Source organism: Aethalodelphis obliquidens, unplaced genomic scaffold, assembly GCF_003676395.1.
Source record: "Aethalodelphis obliquidens isolate GAN/ISIS:26980383/991018 unplaced genomic scaffold, ASM367639v1 scaffold3, whole genome shotgun sequence".
Lineage (NCBI taxonomy): Eukaryota > Metazoa > Chordata > Mammalia > Artiodactyla > Delphinidae > Aethalodelphis > Aethalodelphis obliquidens.
Genome location: NW_020837947.1, coordinates 21,496,258 through 21,517,126, shown reverse-complemented (window position 1 = coordinate 21,517,126; position 20,869 = coordinate 21,496,258). Strand labels below are relative to the sequence as shown.

General features: G+C 40.7%; 1 protein-coding gene and 1 pseudogene across 5 annotated transcripts in view; one reads left to right on the top strand and one right to left on the bottom strand.

Moving 5' to 3' along the window:
* HIVEP2 (HIVEP zinc finger 2) overlaps positions 1-20,869 on the bottom strand; it is a 191,667-nt gene that overhangs the window by 133,907 nt on the left and 36,891 nt on the right. For 3 of the 5 annotated variants that reach the window (XM_027084851.1, XM_027084845.1, XM_027084877.1), the window contains exon 2: positions 11,552-11,626. The exons of 1 other annotated variant lie outside the window; for it this stretch is intronic. The gene's annotated coding sequence lies outside the window, so the exon portion shown is untranslated. Of the gene's footprint in view, positions 1-11,551; positions 11,630-20,869 lie in introns of all 5 variants that reach the window. One more of the 5 variants, XM_027084867.1, reaches the window with a different exon arrangement.
* Positions 15,335-16,756, top strand: LOC113608499 (metallothionein-1E pseudogene; annotated as a pseudogene).

Sequence of the window (20,869 nt, the reverse complement as noted above, 5' to 3'; positions counted from 1 at the left end):
GCCTGTCTCCTCTTCTCCCCCAACCCCAAATCAGTATTTTTGCAAGGTTCAAGTGTCAGTGTCACTACTTCTTCCATTAAAGGAATCAGACATAAAACAACCCATTCTATCCAAAGAGATTTAGTCCTGGAGTATGAGATAATATGACAGAGTTCCATATAGAGTATTCATGTTGAATGAATGACTGTATCAATGAAAGAAACCAATGAAGAATACAGTCCACAGAATGGAACCCCCAACACAGCACAAAGAGACAGGTTACAGCAGCAAGGGCACAGGATGTGGGACCAGAAGACCTTGTTTCAATTCCCAGCTCTGCCATTCACATTCCATAAGGTCTTAGGAAAATCTTTTGACCTCTCATTCATCAGATAATGATGATATTAATTAAAACTCACAAATATTCTGTAATAATCAAATGAGATAAATCAGACATATAAATATTAGAGCAAATGGTGTAACTGAGAAAGTCGTGAAAATAACATTTAAATCTCTACCTTCTATATGATTATACTTCCATTTGGAAACTATAATAAAAGGACTTATTAATTCATTGCAATCACTATCTGTAGAGTACAGTCTTTATCTGACACCAAGGTCAGATAATGTTGAAATCTGCTTTTGAATATATGACCGATCTCCTTAATCATACCTCACGTGCTCTCTGGATAGGGTTTGTGGCCCTCAGGAATATTTGGTAATAATAATTCATTTCTGTGCATTATGGTTCATGAAGTACTTTCACATATATACATATGTGAAACTTAAGATAGGCTGAGAAATTTATTATTCCCATTTTTCAGAAAGGTAGAGTAATGATAGCATTAGTAGGTAAAACTGTCAGGTTAATGACTCTAAGTCTAGAGTTTTTACCATACATCCGGGAATTTCATGGTGCTTCACATTTCCAAAGAAGAACCCAGATTTTTGTTAATAGGCTCCCACAAGAAGAATTTTAACAAAATATTAGGTATCACAGCGTACATATATCTCATCATATGTGTATATATATAATTTACTATTAATTAATATTAATATATAATTTAATAGTTTTTTTAAAGTGTTTCCACCCACACTCATTTAGCAGATCCTTAAAAGATCCTACAAAGAAGGTATGCCAGGTAGCAGAATCCCCATTTCTAGATAAGGAAACAGGGACTTGGAGAGATCTTGACTCTTTACAATGTCATTGCAGCAGGATGACGAGCAATGATGTGTGTACTTGGGCTGTAGGTCCAGATCTACTACCAACCTAAAGTTGAGTAACTTTAGGTAAGTCACCCAACCTCTCTGAGCCACATCTTCCTTCTAGGAAAATTAAAGAACGTGAGTCACCCACAGATACCACTTAGCTGACAAAACTCAACAATTCTGCCTCTCAGCTAATTCAGTAGCATGGCTGGGACAAGGCCCCGGATGGTCTAAGCCCTCGCCGGTTCTTTGCCCCCTCCCATACTGTACCGCCTCTTAAGATATCTCACTGTTTTCACAATTGAAGACTTCATTCCATTTGTTTGTTTGTTTATCTTTACAGAGCATTAGGCCCTGTTTATTCTTTGTTCCTTGGGCTTATGTACAGCCAGTAAAAACATTCCTTACAAGAAAGGCTGGTGAGACAGACACGTGCAGGCACAGGGGGTCCAGGGGAAAAGGCCGTGTCCTCCCGTGACCTCCCCTCACTGCACTGCCATGCTTTCAATTTTGGGATGGGAGGTGCATGTTTGTTTTGATGGCTTTTGATATCGTTTTCATTTTTGTTTTTCAAAGAAACAATCCAAAACCCAAGGTTCATAGGAAAGACTGGCTCCGACATCCAGGTCCAGGGACAGGGTCACAATGAATCGAATGCCACTTAAGTGGCCCAACCAAAAACCTTCCTACCATGAAATAGGGGGCACGTCCAGAAAAAGTCAGAGGTGAGGGCTCCTGGCTAGAGGTGGGGACTCCAGTGCACAGATCCACCCAGACCCCCTCTGCTGGCATAAATAAAACTTCTTCCTACATTCCTGCTGAGGTAGGTGCCAGAGAAATAAGCAACCTGACCCCCTGAAGAGTCTTTGGAGCCTGGCAGTAACCTGAGCTGCTCTAGGTTATTTTTGCTGAGGGCTAGTGGTTCTTAAAGGGACTGTGCTCTGAGTGCACATATCCAGACACAGGATGCAAATCAATGAAAAGACCGACGTGATGTGCCCATCTTCACCTAAGGCAGTTGATTGGAAGTATGTAACAGATCAATGAGAAGGTATGTGAGCAAATATTTTAATGCCCTTTCAAGGGGATCAGTTGGAGAATCCTGTGATATAACACCATTGGTTTAAAACATGGGAGTGCTGAATAACAGAGAACCCCATTGGTTTAAAGTGGAAAAAGAAAGCAGGCATTCCCCAAGGCTCTGTCCTCAGTGCCAGCCTGCTACTTAAGAAGGGAGTGGGGAGCAGAGATTAGAACTGGAGATGGCTGCCAGGACTGTGCCCTCCAGTTATCATCCACCGTTTAAATGCTCACTACAATCCTGACAAGTATAAAACTGTACAAAGAAGGCAGGTGGAGCTCTACAAGGCTTCATAACATACTCAAAAGTTACATGATGGGTAAGCGCTGGCCCCTTCCAATACCGTCTACCCGAATGAAGATTCCGAAAGCAAATACTCACCCTACTCAAAAAACAGTTCTCGTGAAACAACTAGTCCTTTCATTCTCTGTCCCACATCCCTAAACTGGCCAGGGAGGAACAGGAATAATCCAGTAACTAGGAAAGTGGGATCCGGAGTCACAAGCGGCCAGGTTTGGAAACCTGCTCCACCATAAAGTTGCTGGGTGACCTTGGACACGTTAGTTACACTCCTGGAGCCTCAGTGGCCATAACAGTAATACCTCCATCGTCAGGCTGTTTTGGAGATTAAATAAATACTCATAGGTGTAGTGTACTTGGACTTGTGCCTGGCACATGGAACCCTTCAGTTAAACAGTTGCTATTATTAGTTGCCTTAGTATTCCTATTCAACAAGTGTGTAATTCAAGTTGCCTTGAAATTTGGCAGTGTATAATCATGAGAAAAATAACATATCAGCTAGCTGTTGGGCAGGTACCTTGCAGACGTGATCTCTAGTGCCCACAACTCTGCCAGGCAAGTGATTCTACCCTTCTGCAGATGAGGGACGTGAGACTCACAGAGGTTTCATAACGTGCCTGAGTCACAGCTAGTAAGTGACAGAGCAGGGATTTTAACTCAGGTCTGACTTCAAAGCCTGTACTCCTTCCACTCAGTTGAGAAATAGTCAAGGAATGGTGTGGACAGCGGAGGGGAGAATCTTCCGGTTCAGTTCCTATTCCACAGCTTGTGAACTGTTTCCTTAGGTCAGCCGCATACCTCTCTGTCCTGTTTCACCTTCCAGCTGCGACTTTTTGGGGGCTCTGATTTCTGCCACAAGTTACCCATCTATTATTGATCTACAGTAATTCTACAGAGAATAATAAAGTTCTCTGTAATCCTATTAAAACTACATTATTCTAAGTACTCATTTCTGAGTCATGGATCTTCAGAAATCCGCAAGCCTTATAGAATATAAATCATGAAAAAAACATACAAATGCCTAACATCTCGTAGCTCATAAAACATCTTCACAAACATTGGCTCATTTAAACAAGCTACTCAGCAAAGTGGCTATGGGCCTGTTTCTCAGGTGAAGAAACGGAGACATAGGTCAAATCAATTGCCTACAGTCACATAATCAGGAAATAGCAGACTTAGCACTTGAATATCCAGTTTTTCTGATATTATCTCTGTTGCATCCATTTTACTATATCTAGCTCTGGAAGAATACCAACATCTTTTCTTGGGTGATCTGCTATGCTTAGAAATACATCAAGCTATGATCTATTATTAGCATCCCCTTCTGTCCTTCATGCACTATCTTTTACTTGTGCTTCAAAACATAGTTTCAATTAACATCTATGCTATTCCCCAACATAACATAATATCTACCCCAGAAAACCAAGTTAACAGGATAACTTACCAAGGCTCGAGTGTCCGGGGGGATGGGGCCATGTTTTACTTGTCACAGCAGAGCTTGGAGTGTCTTAGGAGTAGGTATTCAATAATTTAATTGACTAAGGCTCAAGATAAGTATAACTTTATAAAATCATATGTATGTCCCTATTTTGAATAATCATTTAAAAAAATGTACGTGCTTTTACAGAGAATGACAATAGATGTTATGTTTCAGAGTAACATTTGTTGAATGTCTGCCATGTGGCCTGCACTTTTCCAAATGCTTTACATTTACTAACTTATTTATTTTTGGCAACATTGCTACAGGTAGGCACTATTATTATCCTATTTCACCAATGAAGAAACTAAGCTGCATTAACTTGCCCAAAGGTATAAAGCTAGTTAGTGGCAGGGCAATAATTTGAACCCAGGGATTCTGACATCCAGAGTTCAAATCTCATTTAATCTTTACAACAACCCTAGGCAGCAGTGCTAATCATCTTGGACATTGAAGGTTGCCTCGATAACTCACTGGCATGATCTGATATTCAGGAGAAAAATAAAATAATCCAATTTGTTTATAATAACAATCCTGTTCTATGACCAAAACTTATCCCAAGTAATATACCCATCACATTACAATTTTAAAAGTTGTTGGAAAAATAAAACTTACCGTTACATTTTAATTTTGATACTTGAAGTTTGAATTTATAACCAGTTTGGCTCTTCATGGACAGTATCTTTTGATATTTTTTTCCCATGTAACCTTGCATACTTCACATTGTTTTTCACTTGTAATCTTAAAATCGTTGTGATTCTATCATCCTTTGAAATCTGCCTTTTGAAACAGAAATTTGTAGAGGGATTTCTTCAGGACTTAAATTCTTGTCTCTTTTCTTGCCCTCATCAATCTTATTTTCTCCTTAGCTTTTTCTTTTCTACTTTACTTTTTCTACTTTCTACTTTTTCCTTTCTTGTTGTTTATTTTGTTTCTTTGTCACAAGGACTTAGGGTGGTGCCCAGTACTGTAGCAATCTTCCAAAACTAGACACTTGTCTATAAGTCTCTCAAAGTTGAGTCTGCAGACAACCCACATCATTACCTCCATGGACAGGCCCCAAATCTACATTTTCAGCAAGCTACCTGGTAAATCGTACACATACTGGGATACATCATAGGATGTGCAATCTGCCAGTTCCTTGATACAGTTCTTCTACTGAAGCCTTTTTCATTTAGCAATGCAATATTTGCTAGTTTTAGGAAAATGTAAACTTCACTCTCAAGACTTCAGCTGAGAACATCACACAATATGCATCTTATGTACTAAATTTAAACCAAAGATTTTAGCACAGTCTATTAATTTCCATGTGTAGCAATGAGGAAACACAACAAATGAGTGTTGGATTAAATGAGGACTCCGAATGGATCAAATGAAGACTCCCAATGTAAGTGCTTAAAGTGACAGGCCCACCCTGTTTCAGTGGAAGTTGCTGATGCAACAGATCTTCATTTTCAGCATTTTACTTAAGGGTAAAACCTGACATTTGGGTCCCTATATTTGCCTTCATTATCTAAAACCAACTTTATTGAACCAACTAAGGACCAATGACTGATATGGGGGGGGACAATACTCCAATGAAACTTCTTCAGACGTCTTCATTTAATGAAAAATGTTTATTAACTAACAATGAAGATAAACTAAAACTCAAAATGTGACCCCCTTTGAGAGGTTCTTTGCTTAATTAAGTGTTTGATCATTTTCCACAACACCTTACAGGGGTAGGACAGGTATTCTAGTCAATCTCATCACGTCACCTAACCTGTCCCATTCCCGGGCTATTGTTTTCCAGCCTCACAGAGACACTCAGTTCCTCAGCCCCTCTCCTCCAATACTTCAGGACCTCTTCCTCCCCAGCCTATCTCTCTCTTCCCCAGCTCCTTCCTCTTCCCCCGCTCCTCTTCCAGGCTCCTTTCCCGATCCTGTCTAGATCCTGCTGGGAACCAACTTCTCCCTTATCCTTGCCAGCACCCTCTGCCACCTTGGCCTTCAGCGTACTCATCCACAAAACCACTTTTAGATCACTGGCCCTCCAGGTCCTGCATCACCTCCTCGGAGTGGCTGAGGACCATCAACTGTGGAGGCTACTTCTGCTGTGGAGGACCATCAACTGTGGAGGCTACTTCTGCTGAGCCCTCTGCAGGTCAGGTGAGCATTATCACCATGCTTCTAGAGGCTGCTCCAAATGTTCCCCGTTTTCTTCAATATTATCCAACTTTTACAGACAAGTGGCTTTGCCTTCTCCTTCACAAAAACCGTAAGTAAAATGTAAGGTACAGGGCTTCCCTGGTGGCACAGTGGTTGAGAGTCCGCCTGCTGATGCAGGGGACACAGGTTCGTGCCCCTGTCAGGGACGATCCCACATGCCGCGGAGCGGCTGGGCCCGTGAGCCATGGCCGCTGAGCCTGCGCGTCCAGAGCCTGTGCTCCATAATGGGAGAGGCCACAACAGTGAGAAGCCCGTGTACCACAAGAAAAAAAAAAAAATGTAAGGTACAAACTACTGGGTGTAAGATAGGCTACAAGAATGTACTGTACAACACAATATTTTGTAACAACTGTAAATGGAGTATAACCTTTAGAAATTGTATATAAAATAAAAATAGTAATAAATAATAAATTTTAAGTAAAATAAAATAATGAGTTTGTCAAGGAAAAATTTCATCCACGTACAGTTTCTGCCCATAAACTTAGTAGCACACCTCCCTATCCTCCCCTCCTTCTGTCCCAATCAGCCCTTCCTGGAGTTAAGAGCACTCTGGCTGCTCCAGCATTCTGCTCAATCAATGATCACCTTTCCTTTACATCAACCACCTTACCCTCTCCAGTGGCTCTATATTGGTAGCACACATACACAGGTTCACATCTATGCAAAAATGCTCTCTGGGTCCCACCTCTATCTGTCAATCATCTCACTCCTCCTGTGCCCAGCCAACCTTTTGTAAAGACTGGTCAAGATTATGAGGGCAAAAGTATGACTCTACTGTCCTCTCCTCTGATCCCCCTGCTAGAATAGCTCTTGGTAGGTCCTTTGTAAATAATTCTCATTGTTTAAAATTGATGCTTCAACAAGGCAGAAAGTTCAATAGAAAAGTGAACGAAATATTTCAACAGGCACTTTATAAAAGAGAGCATAAAACAGCCAAAAACTTATGAAAAGGGGCTCAACTTCATTAATCATCAGAGAAATGAAAACTAATACTACAAGGCTATACCACTACATAACCATGAAAATGGTCAAAATGAGAAAGATGAAAATACCACAGCAGGGTGGTGGCAATTAGGACCCTCAGGTATTGTTGAAAGGAGTATAAATTGGCACATCCACTTTGAAAAAGTGTGTGGTTGTTAACTACTAACACTAAATATGTACAAGCCCTGAGATCCAGCAATTCCACCCCTAGGAATACACCCAACAGATATGTACTAAGATATTCACACAAGCATTATCTGTAATAGCCAAAATCAAAACCCAAATTCATTAATAGCAGAATGAATAAATTGTAGTAAATTCATACAGTGGGATTCCATACAACAATGAGACAATGACTGTTACATCCCGAAACATGAATGAATCTTGCTAACGTATTGGTAAGTGAAAGAAGCCAGAAACAAAAGAGAACACAGCGTATGGTATGATTCCATACATGTAAGGTACAAAAGTTGGCAAAATCTATATGATAGTAGTTACCCTTGTGCTGGAAAAAGACAAGAGAAGTGCTCTTGGAATGCTAATAACGTCCTGTTTTTTGATCTGCTCTTTAGTTCATGAAAATTCATCCAACTGTGTATGTCTTTTTACGAATATATGTTATGTTACACAACTTTTTTTTTTTTTTGGCTGTGTTGGGTCTTCGTTTCTGTGCGAGGGCTTTCTCTAGCTGCGGCGAGGAGGGGGGGGCACTCTTCATCACGGTGCACGGGCCTCTCAGTATCGCGGCCCCTCTTGTTGCGGAGCACAGGCTCCAGACGCGCAGGCTCAGTAGCTGTGGCTCACAGGCCTAGTTGCTCCGCAGCATGTGGGATCCTCCCAGACCAGGGCTCGAACCCGTGTCCCCTGCATTAGCAGGCAGGTTCTCAACCACCGCGCCACCAGAGAAGCCCTACACAACTTTTAAAATCTGGATATATTGATTTGCCCTGATCCTCTTCTTATTCAAAACACTCTTGATTCCCTTCCCTGTGTCACCCTTATAGGCTCTAAGATCCTTGAGGCCAGAGACAGTCTTTTTCGTCTTAACTTCCCTAGTTCTTGCACAGAACTTGACACACACCAGCTCTGAACAACTGATTCTGGACGAATGAATGGGCAGGCTGCCTTGGCCCCTGATAAATTCTGTTCTTCCCTATGCTTTTGAATCTGAAGACTGCATTTTCAGCCTCCCCTCTAGGCTCCAGGTTTCAAGATCTGCCTACAGACCACAGCAGAGATAATAATCTGCCCTTTATTTAAAAACTGGCTTTGAGTCAGGAGCTTTACATAGATTATCTCTCTTCTCCCTCACCAATGGGCTTCAAGCTAGTAACTACTAGCGCCCACTTAACAGACCAGGAAACTTAAGGACCCCAGAGGTTACGTAACTTACCTAAAACTACACAGGTGATAAATTGGAGAAGTAAAATTGAAACTCAGGTTCTTTCTGATCCCCAAACCAGCGATCCTTCCATAGACCACACATGACGATAGATAGAACAAGTTTAAAATGCAGGTCACTGCTTTTCTCAAAGGCCTGCTCATCTTCCTGTATTTCTCATCCCGGGCAATGTCATCCCTCTTCACCTTGTGGTCCAGCTAGAGTCCTGAGAACTGCCTTCTCTTTCCCTCATCCTTCACACTGACTTAGTCACTAGTACTGTTTCCCAGACTTGCAAATCCATCCTGTGCTCACTATTCTGAATATCCCAGCATGAGTTCAGGCCTCCAGTTGTTTCTTTTGAAGATTACTGTAACTGTCTGCAAACTATGTCTTCCAGTGCAGGCTTGGGTCCCGCTAATTCATTCTCGTGATGCGGCCTGAGAGCTCCTGGTAAAACGCAAATCTGAACGTGTCTCTTCTCCTTGCCTAATAGGATAGAGCTCCAACATAAAGCATGGCATACCTTCCCTGACCTGGTTCCTGCCGAGCATTCCAGATCCTTCCCTCGTGACATCCATCCTCTCCCTATACCCTGTAATCCAGCCATATGAAGATTTACTTGTTGGTTTTATGTCTTTGGTTCTTTGCATGCCAGGGCTCTGTCTTCCTGGAATGCCTTTCCTTGTGCTGCCTTCTAGACAGACTGCAATGCAGCTTGCGAGATGCAGCTCTAGAATTTACTCCTCTGTCAAGTCCCCCGGCAGAACTTGATTCCCTGTTATGTCACAGCTAGGCTTTGTGTATTTTCTCTTATAGCCCATTTCAACGCACTGCAATATTTTGCGGTCTGCACTTTACTTCTAGAACATTAGCTCAGACACTTACCAGTTGTGTTTCGGCTGCTCAGGCCAGCACACAAAAGTAAGTCAAAAATAGTAAAGTCACAAATTAATTAATAAATGAAACTGATGGTATGTGGGTATATGTCATCTTAGTTGCAGATCATTTATTTTTAAGAGTAAAGCCAGAAAGAATGTTTCAAGCAGAAACAATGGGGGAAATAGATCATTTCTTTGGGTGAAGAAATGATGAGTGTGGCCCAAAGTGTAAGCTGAAAACATTTAGCTGTTATGCCCGCAGGCACATAAAATCCTCAGGCCTTTCATCAATAATTTCCTTCTACCACCACAGAGCCATCCATGAGGTTGGGCAGGCATAACCTTTAGGAGTGAAAGGAAAAGAGTAAAGATTTGTATCTCTGAACCTGGTGCAGAGAGCCATCCAAACTCAACCTCAAATTTTAAGTGGTACAAAAATGGTCTAAGACTTATTAGAGATTATTCTCAGAGCTAACCAAGATAGAGCAGGACATCTGATTTATCCCATGGATCAGCTAAACTGAAGTACAGCAAAAATAAACATTTTCCAGACTTTCCTGTCATTCCCAAAATACAGGACAGGGACATGGACAAATAATAAATAGTCGGGTTGTGAAGTTATCTCTTCAAGTGAAGAAACTAACCAAAGGATTGGTGGGATTGACGGAGATGAGCGTGGCTGTGAGGCACAAGTTCGATAAGGGACTTGAAGTTTCAGAGTTGAGACAGAGGCCAAGTAATGGTGGGCAGGGATACTTAATTCACCAATCACTCCACGCCATCCCCGGGGCCTTAAGTAGAAGGTAGGACACCAGATGACCACCAGAAAGCACTCCTCCCCACAAAGGAGGAAGCTGATTACAGCTTTCAGGAGCCCCCCACTACGTGAAGACTGCAATTCAAAGGCTCTCCCTAGAAAAAGACGGTGGACAGAAGCAGCCAACTACCCCTAGAGACACACAGAAAAGCCATAACTCTGTTGACATTCCAAAAAGAAAAACGGGGAGGAGCATTTCCCTCCCCGCAGTATTCTTCAATTGCCTTTTCTTGCCTCCTTTCTGAAGAGACAAGGGAGGTGGGTGATGGCAGCTAGATCATGTAAAAGTCCAGAGGGCTGCAGACATGAAGTTCTATCTAGCCTCCTTGCACAAAGGCCTTATTATAATACAGACATAAAAATCCGTGGGCAAGACTTGGAGGGTTGGTCTCTGTGCCCCGGCCACCGTGCCCGCCCCAAACTCATTCCCACCCCCGTGCTTTGAAAGCATTTGTGTACACACACCCTCTGACAGATAGGTTCTTCATGTTCCCATGGAGTTGAAATCTCTGTAATTTAGCTGGAGGGATCACGCTGCTTTTATACTTCCAACAGCAAAGGTAAGAATCACTGCATGATGTTAACTCTAGTTGTATTCCAGATTTTCAGTTGCTTGTCTTCGTGTTCACATGAGCTCGATTTTTTTTTTAACTTACTCTTTGTAAGACTGCCACAGTGGCAAACTGATGCTTGTTTTGGTAACATTAGTATGCAGAAACTCGAGCACATATGCAATCTGGGAGCTTCCTCTCCCTGAGCCCCTCCTTTCTAACAGAGTTTATGACCTTATCACATCTTAAGGGAGTTGATGAGAAATGCCAAATAGAAATCAATCCGTATTTAGTAAATATTCTGTGAAATACATAAAACATCCTGTAACCACAGCTGTACTCTGACATGAAAAATCTGAATATTATTTCTACTCTGATGGGTACTTCTCAATAGGCCTCAACGTTCAAAATCATATCTATAATAATTTGCAAATACAGATAGACTTCTGCAAGCTCCCCTTGGGTTTCATTTCAAAGCTCAGCTATTACCTTACTGTTTAAAAATCAAATAAAAGAATCTTAAAAAGAATCTAAAAGAGGAACACAACGTGATTTGCTAATGCAACCCCAATATTTATGCCACCCCTCCTTTTGGAATTTTGTATCTCACAAGAAATGGTGATTTGAGTTCTACAAAGTCAAGTGCAAAGGAGTTAAAGAAAATCATTTTGATTTCCTACCTGGAAATCTGCTTTCGGTCCTAGTCACACATTCTCACAATCTTGAGTCTCAATTTCTCAGGTAAGTTCGCCAATCTGCTGACAAGAAGTTTTGTGTTATGACTTCTCCTCCCACAGCGCATACATTAAGACTTGACTATGAAAATGACCTTAAGTGCTAACCAAAGCTGCAAAACCAAATCTCTTGGTTTGAAGAAAGAACATAAACACGTGGAGGTGGGACAGGCCAAAAAGACGGGTGATGCATGAGGCACCAAGCTACACAGAATACCAGATGGCTAAGCAAAATACAATTTAAAAAGTTTAAAATAAGCTTATGAGCAACAAAATAAAGAGTGATTAGCACTGGATGATAACCGAAAGAATAAAAGAATAAATATTTATGAGTCCATACCAAAATAAATAAATCATGTAGATACTCCCTCCCTCCGAGGGGTAAAGCTTAATTATTCTCCCTTTAAGTGTGGGCTGACTTCCAATGAACAGAACATGGAAAGAGAAAAGTAGTAACTTTACAGTGGAAACCCTAGCAGACTCTACCTTAACCAAGTGATCAAGGTTAATATCACGGTGATCAGTTATGTTGACAGGACACATCCCATAATATAATGCAATGAGAAGGGCACCTTCTCTGGTCTTCTTCCCCAAAACCCATAACTCCAGTCTACAAAGTTCCCGGCCAATACTCTTCAAAAACATCCATCCCTTCTGAAACAAGCGGGGTATGCCGCGGTATGCTATGTATGTTATTATCTATCGTATTGTATTTTGTGTTAGTTTACATTTAATATTTTAAAAGTGAGTAGCCAGTTAATACTAAATGGACTTTTCAGGAAAACCAGACAAGTCTTTTAAACTGTTAACCAAGCAGTCAAACAGACTAGTGTTTTTAGGCAGTAATTTTGTTTAAATAGTCATTTTTCTTTTTCTTTAATTTTAATGCTTCCATAACACATCAGAATGACATCTCCAAATGCTGTAGACTTCAGTTTTTTTCTCACCACAAATAGTATGTATATTTTCACTATGACTAGCAGCAACATGCCTGCTATTGGTGATTCTGGTAATTATTTAAATAGGCTGACTCTACATGGATTTCAATGGCACAACTGTGACGACAATTCAGTGTTAGCCAGTTACAGGACCTGGTGAGCATCCTAGCCAGACACCCCATGCTGTTTGTGGATAGGCATTCCCCAGCCTCTTGGCCGGGTGACAGCAAGCACAACAGCCCACAAGGCGGGTGGAGAACCAATGAATATAATGATAAATATTTGTGATGCAACAGGATGTTGGAGAGGGGGGAGGGGATGGAATAGCTCAACTACTGAACTACTGAAGCTACTTTGGAACTTTAACAGTATTCCCTTGTTGTAAAACTGGGAGCAGTACACAGATAGATCTTTTCTCCAGTGTTTTCCCCTTTATTGTAAATAATTTACAGAATTACTACTGTACAACACAGCATCTACCCAGGCACAAGATTTAAGACTTTGGGCTGTTGACCCATAAAAACTATACCCTGAACAAATGCTGTAATCATCCTTTGAAGGGAATGCAAACAATGATGTGAAAATATAATATTCTTTCAGGTCAGAAAACACTTTTTTTTTTTTTTAAAGCATGGATCATTCTTTTTTTTTTTTCAATTTTATTTATTTATTTTATTTATGGCCGTGTTGGGTCTTTGTTTCTGTGTGAGGGCTTTCTCTAGTTGCGGCAAGTGGGGGCCACTCTTCATCGCGATGCGCGGGCCTTGCACTATCGCGGCCTCTCTTGTTGCGGAGCACAGGCTCCAGACGCGCAGGCTCAGTAACTGTGGCTCACGGGCCTAGTTGCTCCGCGGCATGTGGGATCTTCCCAGACCAGGGCTCGAACCCATGTCCCTTGCATTGGCAGGCAGATTCTCAACACTGTGCCACCAGGGAAGCCCCAGAAAACACTTTTAATAGATCTGCCCTTGCTGTTGATTGAATATATAATTTAAATGATTATTTACTAAGTTCAGTCTCTCATCTATGCCACTTAGTAACAACAATGATAATAATTTACAGGCTCGGGGGCATTCTTGTCAAGAGTAAATTCAAGAAATTCTGAAATAAAACATAGTGTTTCCTTTGCATAGAGTATCTAGACTCAGAGACTTCACTTATATGGAGTCTCCCTACTCGGGCAGATGACTCAAGTGATTCCCTTTTATTCCCATACTGATTCTGACTATCCGATATCAATTAAGAGAACAAAACAAAAGAAATCGCCACTATGGGGGTACACTTTGGGGCTCGTTTTTCAAGAAAGTGTTATCAACCAACAATGCCTTCTTAAAGTCCACAATATTCCTCTCTTGCATCTATTTCACTCCTCTCTTGTTTTCTTGCTGATTATTCCACCAAAATAAAGTAAACAATAGCCAAAACTAAACCACATCTCTGTGACAATTTGCTGCTTAAATGAGTCTCTGAGCATCTCTTTCACTCAAAGTGTCCTAACACTGATTGGTCATTTTGTTATATTATAAAGAGACAGAATGGCGGCCTGGCATTGGGGAATGAGGACAGAGACAAAAACTGAGCAAGATGTACAAGCTCACTCACTGAAGACTAAATATAAATACAAGAGCTTGTATCAATACAAAACATGAGCTTCTTGTACTTTTAAGACTTACAATATCAATTCGCCCTGCCTGGATTTCAACTAGTGTATTTGACAAGAACCTCCAAATGAGGAAGTAGGAAATAGATGAGTAGGAAGTAGATGAGTTTGAAGACACATGTTCTTTTGTTTTCCATTTGTTTTGTTTTCCATTTGTTATAATGGAAATCATTATAACATCATTCCCAAATATGATTTATCAATCCTTTTTATGCCAGAGAATCCCTTTGATTCTCCTTAAAAATCATTTCATGGAAAACTTAGTAAATAACATTTGAAAACAATACGAGAGTCAAAAGGTCGCAGTGTCACATATACTTTCCTTCAATAATATATTAGATATGATTCTGTAAGTCTGTTGTTCAGCATGAGCAATGGGACAGCAAACTTGAAATGAAAAAATAAAACCTGTGAGAAAATACAGTAGGTGCAGAATCAGAGATGAATGTCATACTCCATTCCAAACACTATCAGAACTGACAAATTTCCCTTTAGTGTACTTAGGTCTAAACAGTAACACATTAGGGATATTAGTTCCTATCCTCTTTCTGAGTGAAAATAAAGCAGCTCAATGAAATTGATCATGTGATCAAAGAAGATAAATTTCCCTTTTTTACCCCTCAAAAGAAAGAGTCCCACATGCAAGAACATCTTTACCAATACTGAAGATATTAAAAATGTAAAACCGAACCTATAATAGTCTGTAAGAATAGTTTATTATTCATTTGTTCTCATCTGTCAATCCTAACTTGCCTCAAACTTCATTCTGAGCCTTCCTAATTGAATTGGTTCAATTTCACATCCCACACAATAATTTATCAGTTCAGTAACCATGAGCAAACTGTGGTTATCATATCTATTGACCCAGGGTAAGAGTATGCTGATATGTCATAAGCACACAACTGGAATGACTCCTCCTTCTCTGTGATGTATTAAAACCAACCTAACTACTGTTTTGATGATTTTGTTTACCCTTTTTTTGTTGTTTGTTTTTTTGCGGTACGCGGTCTTCTCACTGCTGTGGCCTCTCCCGTTGCGGAGCACAGGCTCCGGACGCGCAGGCTCAGCGGCCATGGCTCACGGGCCCAGCCGCTCCGCGGCATGTGGGATCTTCCCTGACTGGGGCACGAACCCGTGTCCCCTGCATCGGCAGGTGGACTCTCCACCACTGCGCCACCAGGGAAGCCCCATTTATATTTTTGATATAGCAATTTCTCTTCTAAAATTACTTAAAGGAAACAACCTTTCATTAGCTTTTTAAATTCTTCCTCCCTGTAATGAAATACTGGAAGATATATTGGACACCTATTTCTAAATCAGTTGAGAAATAAAACTGCTCAACTATTACCAATAAACTAAATATTTATCAGGTAACTGAGGTTATTTTTAAATGATTATAAGATCAATTAAACCAATAAAAAAAATGTTGAAGTGCTTTATAAATTCCAAAAGTATACCCCAGTTACATAATAGAATCTGAGCCTCAGAAGAAGAAAACCAACAACAAGACACAGTTTAGATAATCAATAAGAGGCCACTAAAGTTATTTTTGCAAATGACCAATGATTTGAAGCCACATTTCTGAAATTATATTTAAATTTTAAAATTAGGACACTGGAAAGCAGTGTCATAAATGCTCAAAAACACATGGAAAAATTGATTTTCAAACAGTGTTTTTAAAGTGTTTTATAAACATGATACAATTTTTTGTTATTAAACCCTGAAGTTAAATATATTTCTTAATTTACCAACCAGCTTCACTGTATTCAGGTCTTAAATGTAATTTTCATCTACTTTCTAAACTCTCATCTGGAAATCTACATTTATCTGTAGATATGGGAAATATTATTTGTTAGATCCTCCAAATATTAAAAATATAAGCTGATAATTTCCCTCTGGCTTGATCATTCCATGATTCTAGAATATACATGCCTTTAAGAATCCAATACACTTGACAGTAGACCAAGAAGCAACATGAATAATAAGCAGAGAACTGCACTACCTTTATGACTATAATTTTTAAAAAACTTTGAAAGCATTCATCAAATACTAATCAGAAATAGATACACCAGATAAAACTAAGCTCAAATTGTTAAACTTACAAAATAACAAAACAAAATTAAATCCCATTGAGAAATATTAGAACCAAGTAAAAGTAATAAGAATTAATATTTATATACACGGCCCCCACCGGACCCGTGAAGCGGCTTTGCCCCTTGCTTTGGACCTCGGGCCTCACTTCTCCTCCAGATGGACCCCAAGTGCTCCTGCCCCACTGGCGGCTCCTGCAGCTGTGCTGGCTCCTGCACCTGCAAAGCCTGTAGATGCACCTCCTGCAAGAAGAGCTGCTGCTCCTGCTGCCCCGTGCCAAGTGTGCCCAGGGCTGCGTCTGCAAAGGGGCCTCGGACAAGTGCAGCTGCTGTGCCTGACGTCGCGGAGAGCCTGCCCCGGGTGTCAATGGAGGAACACGGGCCGACCTGCGTTTTTACACCACTCTGACTTGATTGCTACATTCCCTTTCCTATGAAATATGTAAGTGGTAATAAAAGTTGTTGACACTAAAAAAAAAAAAAAAAGAATTAATATTTATAATATGTAAAGAGCTCATAGAAATTTATTTTTCAAAAATAGCTAGGGGCTTCCCTGGTGGCGCAGTGGTTGAGAGTCCGCCTGTCGATGCCGGGAACACAGGTTCGTACCCCGGTCCGGGAGGATCCGACATGACACAGAGCGGCTGGGCCCGTGAGCCATGGCCGCTGAGCCTGCGCATCCGGAGCCTGTGCTCCTTAACGGGAGAGGCCACAACAGTGAGAGGCCCGCGTACCGAAAAAAAAAAAAAAAAAGAAAATTAGAGTACAGAAATTAGCAAAATGGAAAGTGTTTATGAAAATATGGTTTTGAAAATAAGGGCTATATCAATATCATGATTATAACTATTTCAAATGTGGGGCTATGAGCAAAGATCAGGAGTATACAAGGAAAACCTAAAAATCAGATCGATAGATTGTAAAAGGTGATTGGATAGTTATATCTTTTATTTATTTGTTTCATAATAGTGCATGAGGGATAAAATTTAAAACATGACTAGAACAAATGAATGCAGTAATCTAATGAGTTCCTAAATAAAATCTCCCAAATGCATCAACCAGTACCTACCATGAGACAATGACTACTCCCCAGGCAAGTTCACCCACGGCCGGATCTCTGCACCCAAAGCAAGACTCAAATTTTACACAAAATGAGACTGTGAAGGACCCATAGCATATCCGTGTCCTCAGAGCCATTAATCCACACCCAGGTCTTTAAACATTTACTGTATAGCTTGTGATGTTAGGAATGGCTCATTGTTATCCTTTTAACTGTACCACATCCATTATTTCTACGGGAGTTCATGACATGCTACCAAATCACGTTGTTTGAATACAGGCAGTTCTCAACTTACAAACACCTGACTGAGGAAAACCAAAAATAAAACCAGCTGCCGCTGTCCTCGGGTTGTTGCCTTCTAACACTACCAGAGGTCTTGCTGATACTCCCAGAGAGACTCAGCTGTTGTGAAAAAAATCTTAAACTTCTTAGAGCATTGGAAGGGAGGAAGGGTCAAAGAAATGAAAGCAGGACCAGCCAGGAAAGCCACACAAGGCCCGTGCTTACCCTCAAGAGGGCTCAATAAACATTTGATGAATTAATGAATTACTTTCCACGTTCACTCCTGTAGTGTGAGCCTGATGACTCTGTCCCTATCCTATTCCAACAGCCTAATAACAGGCCTCCTTCTTGGGCTCCTGATTCATGGAGCTGGAGCTAAAGAAGGGAATCGAAATCCAGAAACAAACAGCTGTGATCAAGAGGCTGCCCACTAAGGCAGTTCACAGGACAGAGTCCAAGCCTAGGACCAACTCAGAAAGGTCTATTTCCAAAAGTGCAGGCAGAAGGTACATGATATACATAAAGATAACAAGACATAAACGGTGAAAGAAATACTGAAGTTGAAAGTCTAGCAAAGCGTATTAACAAGGATGCCAAATAAGAGATCAAAACAATGAAGTCTTGGGCTTCCCTGGTGGCGCAGTGATTGAGAGTCCGCCTGCCGATGCAGGGGACACGGGTTCGTGCCCCAGTCAGGGAAGATCCCACATGCCGCGGAGCGGCTGGGCCCGTGAGCCATGGCCGCTGAGCCTGCGCGTCCGGAGCCTGTGCTCTGCAACGGGAGGGGCCACAACAGTGAGAGGCCCGCGTACCACAAAAAAAAAAAAAAATGAAGTCTTAGTGTGATATGGAAGAAGTAGAGATGTATCAAAGTAAGGGTGGGCTGGTTTGGGAATAATCTTGTGACCCCTCAGAGCCCCAGTTTGATGTATTACTCCAGCGTCACTCAGATGGCAGAATCACTTTATACACATCTGAAGTCTAGTAACTCCTCAATTCATTTCACCATATATATATATATAGTCATCTTCTGAAAATTTGAGCCACTCCATTGCTCAAAAATCTTCCTCAGCCCGTCTCACCAACTGAATTAGAGAAATCATAGAATCTTAGCGTTTGAGAAGGTTTTAAGACCTTTTAGCTCACAGTGAAAGGGGTAAAACAACTTCACTCTTTCATTACAGATCCATCACAATACGGTCCAGGCTATACTCCTTATGATTCTCTGATCCTATCCTTGCACACGTCTTGCCTCCTGGCTTTCACTCATGGCCACCATGCTGAACAACTACAGGGGGCACCATTTATATCACAGTCTATGTGAATGCTGCCTTCAAAAGTTTAGCAATATTCAACTCTTAGGCAGCCATACAGGGTGCTCCTACTTTCATCTGTAACATTCTCTCCACCTGGAATGCCATCTCTCAAACGCATCTCTGCTTTTAAGATGCTAAACATTCTTCAAAGTCCATAAAACCTTTCCAGTTCCTACAATTGGTTGTAATCTTTTTCTTTGAACTTTCATTTCATTTGGTTTATGCCTCTTTTATGCATATTCTGTCTTCCAGTATAATGAGTTAGTTATGCATGTCTTATAAGCAATCCTAGATTGTATGTATACTCCCTGAAAATGTAAATAGCATAGGATTCACCTTTCTTTCTACACAGTTCCAAGCTCATTGCCCAAATCAGGACAGGTACTTAAGTAACTGTTGACTGGGACTTTTGGTTGGGATGGAAACAGATGATTCAGGAACTAGAAATGTTGGAGTAGTTTAGACTGGAAAGGAATATAGTGATAGATAACGTAGGACTAAATTTTGATAACCTGATGCCCTCAGGCCCGCTAGGTTGGACGGGCTGCTAAGTGGCAGGATGTCACTCTCAGAGTCACACTTCTCCTTGTTTCAAAATTTTGCCTAAGGGCTTCCCTGGTGGCGCAGTGGTTGAGAGTCTGCCTGCCGATGCAGGGGACACGGGTTCGTGGTCCGGTCCGGGAAGATCCCACATGCCGCAGAGCGGCTGGGCCCGTGAGCCATGGCCGCTGAGCCTGCCCGTCTGGAGCCTGTGCTCCGCAACGGGAGAGGCCACAACAGTGAGAGGCCCGCGTACCGCAAAAAAAAAAAAAAAAAAAAAAAAAAATTTTGCCTAAGACCAAACATGTACTTATGGAAAAAGAGAATTTCCTCTTCACCTCTTCCTCCTGCCAGTAAGACACAACCTTCTGAGAAAATGAATTCCCAATTCTACATGACCAATTAAAAGCACAGTTTTGAAACAAAATACAAAGTAAGCCAGCACAATTTAACCTGCTTTATATAATATCAAGAAATAATTTTCCTTTTTCAGTTAACAAAAACCTACTAAAGAGCAAGTTTAAACACAAATGAGAAACACCTGGAGAGGAGATATACCATCTCGGAGGGACCTAAATATGGTTTTCTCTACTATATGGAGCCCATGTTTTTGCCTAGCACATAATATACATTTTCTTAATTAGTATGCATGCTAAAATATCAATTTTAATAGATGTGTCATGCTCCAGGGAAACCATTATGATATATCAAAGGATGATTAGCCATATAAAATATGATTTGGCATTAACTATATAAAAAGACATCTTCAAATTGGTATATACAGATTTCTATCTATATACATAAATCTATCTGAATATTTTTGAAGACTAAAATATGCTGTGTTCACGTGGCATTGGTATAGTGTACACTGGTTGATGATTCAAAATATTTTCGTATGTATCTACATACATGAGCATTTATAATCTGAAAAATAAACCCCATGCATTTTAAGACAATTTAAATATGAACAGGGCAGAGGAAAGGGCAACAATATTAAAGAGTACAGAGCTGGGGAATGAATTACATACTAAGGATGTAAAATAAGCCTTCACATACCAAAAATTTTTGAGATTTTTAAAAAATATATATCAAAAAGGTTAAAAGTACTTGGCTTTCAGCCAAAAAATTCTCAGGGTCATTATCATGAACACAGATCACCCAGAAAACCTACATATTTATTTATATTGATTTATTAGAAAAATACTAGAGTCATTATCATGAGCATAGATTACTATAGCAAATCTTATACACGCACACACACACAAACACTTATGGAGACTCTCCTATAAGACAAGGAATACATTAAGCCCTGGAAATGCAGTACCAGATGGGATAAGCATGGTCTCAGCCCTGGTAGAACTTAGATTCTAAGAAGAAAGAT